This window comes from Mesocricetus auratus, unplaced genomic scaffold (genome assembly GCF_017639785.1).
Source record: "Mesocricetus auratus isolate SY011 unplaced genomic scaffold, BCM_Maur_2.0 Super-Scaffold_100013, whole genome shotgun sequence".
In the NCBI taxonomy this organism is placed as follows: domain Eukaryota; kingdom Metazoa; phylum Chordata; class Mammalia; order Rodentia; family Cricetidae; genus Mesocricetus; species Mesocricetus auratus.
In genome coordinates, this window is record NW_024429196.1 from 30,341,832 (window position 1) to 30,348,125 (window position 6,294).

General features: G+C 39.7%; 1 long non-coding RNA gene across 1 annotated transcript in view; it reads right to left on the reverse strand.

Annotated features, from left to right (window-relative positions):
- Positions 1 to 3,364: 3,364 nt before the first annotated feature.
- The window catches only part of LOC121143525, a 34,887-nt gene continuing 31,957 nt past the window's right edge, over positions 3,365 to 6,294 (reverse strand). Inside the window, exon 7 of the long non-coding RNA XR_005880758.1 lies at positions 3,365 to 4,024. This is a non-coding gene — a long non-coding RNA (uncharacterized LOC121143525). The remainder of the gene's footprint in view (positions 4,025 to 6,294) is intronic.

Below are 6,294 nucleotides of genomic sequence, written 5' to 3' on the forward strand. Positions count from 1 at the left end.
TACATATCGATCCCAGTTCCCTTTCCCTCCCATCCTCCCAAGTAATACCCCCCCATACCGACTCCCATCCACTTTCCAGGGAGACTGAGGCTTTCCATGTGGGATCATCAAAGTGTGTCACATAATTTGGGGCAAGGCCTAGGTCCTCCCCCATGTATATAGACTCAGAGAGTATCCCTCCCAAAGTTCAGTCGTGCAGTAGGGATAAATACTGGTTCCACCACCAAAGACCCCATAGACTGCACAGGCCTTTGTGTTCCCCATGTTCAGGGGGCCTGGTTAAGGGCTATGCTGGTCTCCCAACTGTCTGGCTGGGGACCATGAGCTCCCATTTGCTCAGGTCAGCTGTTTCTGTGGGTTTCCCCAGCATGGTTTTGACCCATTTGTTAGTCACACTTCCCTCTCTACAACTGGATTCCAGGAGATCTGCTCAGTGCTTAGCTGTGGATCTTTGCTTCTGCTTCTATCAGCTACTGTTTGAAGCCTCTAGGATGGCATATAAAGGTAGTCATCAACCTTACTATAGGGAAAGGTATTTGAGGTAGCCTGTAATGAGCAGTCTTCTTGCCAGCCTGGTCCCAGAGCCGCATCACTTCCAAATAAACATGCAGGACATTATATTAGTTATGAAGTTGTTGGCCATTTGGTATGGTTTCTTAACAACTAGCTCTGACTTAATTATTAACCCATAATTTCTAGTATATACTTTATAAGGTCTTATCTTACTGAGAAAAACAGACTTGCACCCTCTCTTCCTGAGGTCACATGGCAACTCTCTACTCTAGACTATATTTCCTAGAATCCTCCTTGACTTCTAGTCCCACTTGTCTTGCTTTATTTATCAACCAATAAAACAGCATATACACAGAAGGACTTCCCCAATAAGTAGATTCTTAGTTGGGGTCATCCTTGTAGATTTCTGGACATTTCTTTAGTGCCAGATTTATCTTTAAACCTATAATAGCTCCCTCTATTAAGGCATCTCTTTTGTTTTCCTCTCCTATATTCTTCCCCTGATTCAATCTTCCTGTTTCCTCATGTCCTCCTCTCATCTCCTCTTCTCCCCTTGTCTTTCTCCTAACTCCCTCTCCCACCATGCTCCCAGTTTGCTCAGGAGATCTTGTCCCTTTACCCTTCTCCAGGGGACCATGTATGTCTCTCTTAGGGTTGTCCTTGCTTCCTAGCTTCTCTGACAGTATGGATTGTAGGTTGGTTGCCCTTTGCTCTATGTCAAATATCCACTTATGAGTGAGTACATTCCAGGTTTGTCTTTTTGTGACTGGGTTACGTCACTCAGGATGGTTCCTTCTAGTTTCATACATTTGTCTGTGAATTTCAAGATTTCATTTTTTTCCATTGAGTAACACTCCATTGTATAAATTTACCACATTTTCTCTATCCGTTCTTTAGTTGAGGGGCATCTTGGTTACTTCCAGATTCTGGCTATTATAAATAATGATGCTGAGAGCACAGTTGAACAGATGTCATTGATGTATAAGTGTTCATCCTTTGAGTATATGCTTAACAGTGGAATTATTGGATCTTGAGATAGACAGGTTCCCATTTTCCAGAGAAGCTACCATATACTGATTTCCAAAGTGGCTGTGCAAGTTTACACTCCCACCAGCAATGGAAGAGTGTTCCACTTTCTACACATCATCTCTAGCATAAGCTGTTGTTCATATTTTTTATTTTAGCCATCCTGACAGGTATAAGGTGCTATCTCAGAGTTGTTTTGATTTGCATTTCCCTGGTGACTAAGGATGAGGAACACTTTCTTAAGTGCCTTTCAGCCATTTTAGACTCCTCTATTGGTAATTCCTGTTTAGTTCTGTACCCCACTTTTTATTTGGAATATTGGTGTTTTGTGACCAGCTTCTGCTGTTTTGTCTTGTTTACTGTGTACTATGCCTTACAGAAGCTTCTCAGTTTCAGAAGGTCTCATTTATTAATTGTCAATCTCAGTGTTATGTTTAGGAAGTGGTCTCCTGTACCAATTTGTTCGAGGGTACCACTCATTTTCTCTTCTAAGAGGTTCAGTGTGGCTGTGTTTATGTTGAGGTCTTTGATCCATTTGGACTTAAGTTTTATGAATGGAAGTAGATATGGATCTATCTACAATCTTTTACATGCCAGCATCCAATTATGCCAGCAACACTTGTTGAAGATGCTTTCTTTTTTCCATTGCATAATTTTAGCTTCATTGTCAAAAATCAGTTGTTCATAGGCATGTGGGTTAATATCAGGGTTTTCAATTCAATTCCATTGATCTACCTGTCGACTTTTGTGTCAATACCGAGCTGCTTTCAGGACTATAGCTCTATAATAGAGCTTGAAGACAGGGATGGTGATGCCTCCAGAAGTTTCTTTATTGTACCTACAGGGTTGTTTTTGATATCCTGTTTTGTTTTCTGGATTTTTTCTTCATATAAAGTTGAGTATTGTTCTTTCAAGGTCTGTGAAGAATTGTGCTGGTATTTGGATGGGGACTGCATTGAATCTGTAGATTGCTTTTGACCAGATTGCCATTTTTACTATGGTGATTCTATCTATCCCAGAGCATGTGACATCTTTCCATTTTCTGGTGTCTTCTTTATTTTCTTTTTTTAAAGACTCAAAGTTATTTGTCATATAGGTCTTTCAGTTGTTTGGTTAGAGTTACGCCAAGATATTTTATGTTGTAAAGGGTGATGTTTCTCTGATTTCTTTCTCAGCCCAGTTATTGTCTATATATAGTAGGGCTACTGATTGTAATGTGGTGGGAGGACTTCTTTTTGTGGTCCAGTCTATTTGGTGTTCTATAATCTTCTTGTACTTTCATAGGCCTATCTTTCTTTAGGTTGGTGAAGTTTTCTTCTATGATTTTGTTAATATGCTTTCTGCACCTTTTAGGTGGATTTCTTCACTTCTTTTATACCTATTATTCTTAGGGTTAGCCTTTTCACAGTATCCCATATTTCCTGGATACTTTTTGTTAGGGATTTGTTGAACTTAAGATTTTCTTTGGTCAATGAATCTATTTCTCCTAGTGTATCTTCATTGCATGAGATTTTCTCTTCCACCTCTTGCATTCTGTTGGTCATGGTTGTATTTGCAGTTTCTGGTGATTTACCTAGTTTTTCTATTTCCAGCATTCCCTCTTACTGTGTTTATTTTTGTCTCTTTTTCACATTTTAAGACTGTTGAATTGTTTCTTTCACTTGTTTGGTTGTTTCTTCTTGACTTCCCTTGCTTTCTTTAAGAGATTTATTTATTTATTGCATTTTTTGGTTTGTCTTTTTCTCCATTTCTTGAATTTTTGGCTTTTTTTTCTTCCATTTCTTTGAGGAATTATCTCATGTCCTCTTTGAGGGTCTCTGTCACCTTCATAAAATTTTTTTACCGTCATTCTCTTCTGTTTCATCTGTGTTTAGGTCTTATTGGTGTAGAGTCCCTAGACTCTGGTGGCATCATATTGGCTTTTCTGTTGTTGAAAGTGTTCTTATATTGTTGCCTTCCCTTCCATTCTTCTAGTGTGTACAGGTGGGGTCTCTCCCTCTCCTAGTGGGTATGGATCCAAGGTTTCCTTTCAGTGGGTGCAAGCAGGTTTGATACTCTGACAGCTCTCATGGTGAGTGCAGAAGGTTCTAAGACACTCTGTCTTCTACTGGGTGGAGGCAGGACTACAACTTCAATGTTACCAGATTCTGGATGGCTTAGCCTCCTGTGCACAGCCCCCAGGCCAGGAGACTCCAAGGAGGGCAAGTAGAAGGCAGGCCATAGACAGACCCACACTCACCTCTCCCTGTGGGTGGAGGCGGGTCTCTTTAGTCCCAGCACTTGGGAGGCAGAGGCAGGCAGATCTTTGAGTTTGAGACCAGCCTGGTCTACAGAGCTGGTTCCAGCTTAACCAGGGCTACACAAAGAAATGATGTCATGGTGTAGCTGCCAAGGTTGCCAGAATTCTTTCCCCACAGGACAGTCAAGGCTGGCTTCTGAATTTTCTTAAGAAACTACTTTTCATTAATCTCTTATGCTCTTTGATCTGTAGGATTAATATAGTAAAAATAGTAATCCAATCAATCGAAATGTACATATTCAATGTAACATGCATCAAAATACTAACATAGTTACACACATATCTTTAAAGGACATATTTTAGCACCATATGGAAATGCAAAAAAAAGCACAAAAATACCCAGGTTCCACTGCCAGAGTCCCCATAGAGTGCCCAGACCCCTCAACTGATATCCACGTTCAGGGGACCTGGTTCAATCTTATGCTGGTTCCCCAACTGTCAGACTGGGGTCTGTGAGCTCCTACTTGCTCACGTCAGCTGTTTCTGTGGTTCCCCCAGCATGGTCTTCACCCCTTTGTTCATCACTACTCCCTCTCTACAACTGGATTCCAGGAGTTCAGTTCAGTGCTTATCTGTGAATCTCTGCTTCTGCTTCCATCAGCTACTAGATGAAGGCTCTAGGATGGCATTTAAGGTAGTTATTAATCTCATTACAGGGGAAGGGCATTTAAGGTAGCCTCTCCACTGTTACTTAGTGCCATGGACCACCACAGTGAGGTATAGAGTTCCCTGGGATTCGGGGATCCTCAAAAACTAGGTGTGTAAGGATTTGGTGGTATCAAACAGAAACAAACACAGAGACAGTTCGAATCTGAGTGTATTTTCTAGTTCTCAAACAAGGCTTTTTTATAGGAATATTTTTCTCAGGGAATGTTTTTGTTAAGCAAACCCAAACATATGATATTATTGTTACTTTGCACAGTAACACAAAATCCCAAATATAAAATCCTCCAGGGTTAACCACATATTTCTGAATCAAATTAATAAATTTTATGGTCAGTTATTGTTTAGCATCTATTACCTAGTTCTTGTGAGTTTTTGAAATATTGAGCCATTTTTAACTATTTTAGTTCTTTCTTATTAAAAGCTTTCATTACCATACAGATAAGCCCACTCTCAATGACGCATGTACAGCCATAAAAATTTTATTGTTGGGAAAATTTTTGCTATTTGTACTTATGAAAGTGATGTGAATGATTTGGAAAGCACTGGTTTTTCCAGAGATGAGGTCATGGCTAGTGACCCCATCTCAGGGGATGTTTTCTTATCTCTTTCTTTTGTTTAATATATCTGCATAGGCTTTTAGGAACATTTTTTAATTTTTTTATTTATTATGTATACAATGTTCTGTCTGCATGTCTCCCTGCAGGCCAGAAGAGGGCACCAGATTTCATTACAGATGGTTGTGAGCCACCATGTGGTTTCTGGGAATTGAACTCAGAACCTCTGGAAGAGCAGCCAGTGCTCTTAACCTCTGAGCCATCGCTCTACCCCAAGGACCATTTAATTAATGTGAAAAAAGGGAATAGAAGAACAAACATAAATTGCCACAAGAATCACAGCCCAATATTTTTTTGGTAGTTGAGAGTTCCACAACCATTTCCAGGAGACCTCCTTCTTTTGAAGTTATTGCCTCAGTCTATGGAACTTGCCACAAAGAATCTACTGAATTTGGTGTGGCACTTAGATTCTTAGTTGGGGACATTCTTGTGGATTCCTGGAGATTTCCCTAGTACTAGATTTCTTGTTAAGTCTTGTTAATGACTTCCTCTCTTAAGGTATCTCTTTCTTTGTTCTCAAAGTCTATGGGGCCTCTGGCTGTGAAACCAGTATTTACCCCAGTTCATGACTGGGCTTTGAGAGCATATTCCCTATGGAGGGATACTCTCTCAACCTAGATATTGTCTCAAATAATGTGACAGACTTTGATGATTGCCCATCAAAGGCCTCATCCTCCCTGAAGAGTGGATGGGGTTGGAGTAGGAGTTGATGGGGGAATGGGAAGACAGGGGGGAGTTGGAACTAGGATTGGTATGCAAAATAAGATTGTTTTTAATTTAAATAAAAATTAATTTTAAAAAGTCAGGTTAGCTAAAACAATCCTAAACAACAAAAATCTGTTCTATTTATCACCATTCCTGATTTCAAGTTGTACCACAGAGCTATAGTAATTAATAAGCACAATAGTGGCACAAAACAGACCTGTAGATCAATGGTATCAAATTGAGGATCCAGATATAAATCTGTACACCTTTTTTGTCTTTTAGATAAGGAAGTCAGAAATGGAATAAAGACAATATATTAAACAAATAGTGCTTCTCAAAATTGAGGGATCAATACTGAAGAATCTGAATAGATCCACATATATCACACTGTCTCAAGTCAACTCCAAATGAATCAAATACTACAACACAAAAACAAATACATTGAACATGGTAGAGGAGAAAGTGGGAAAT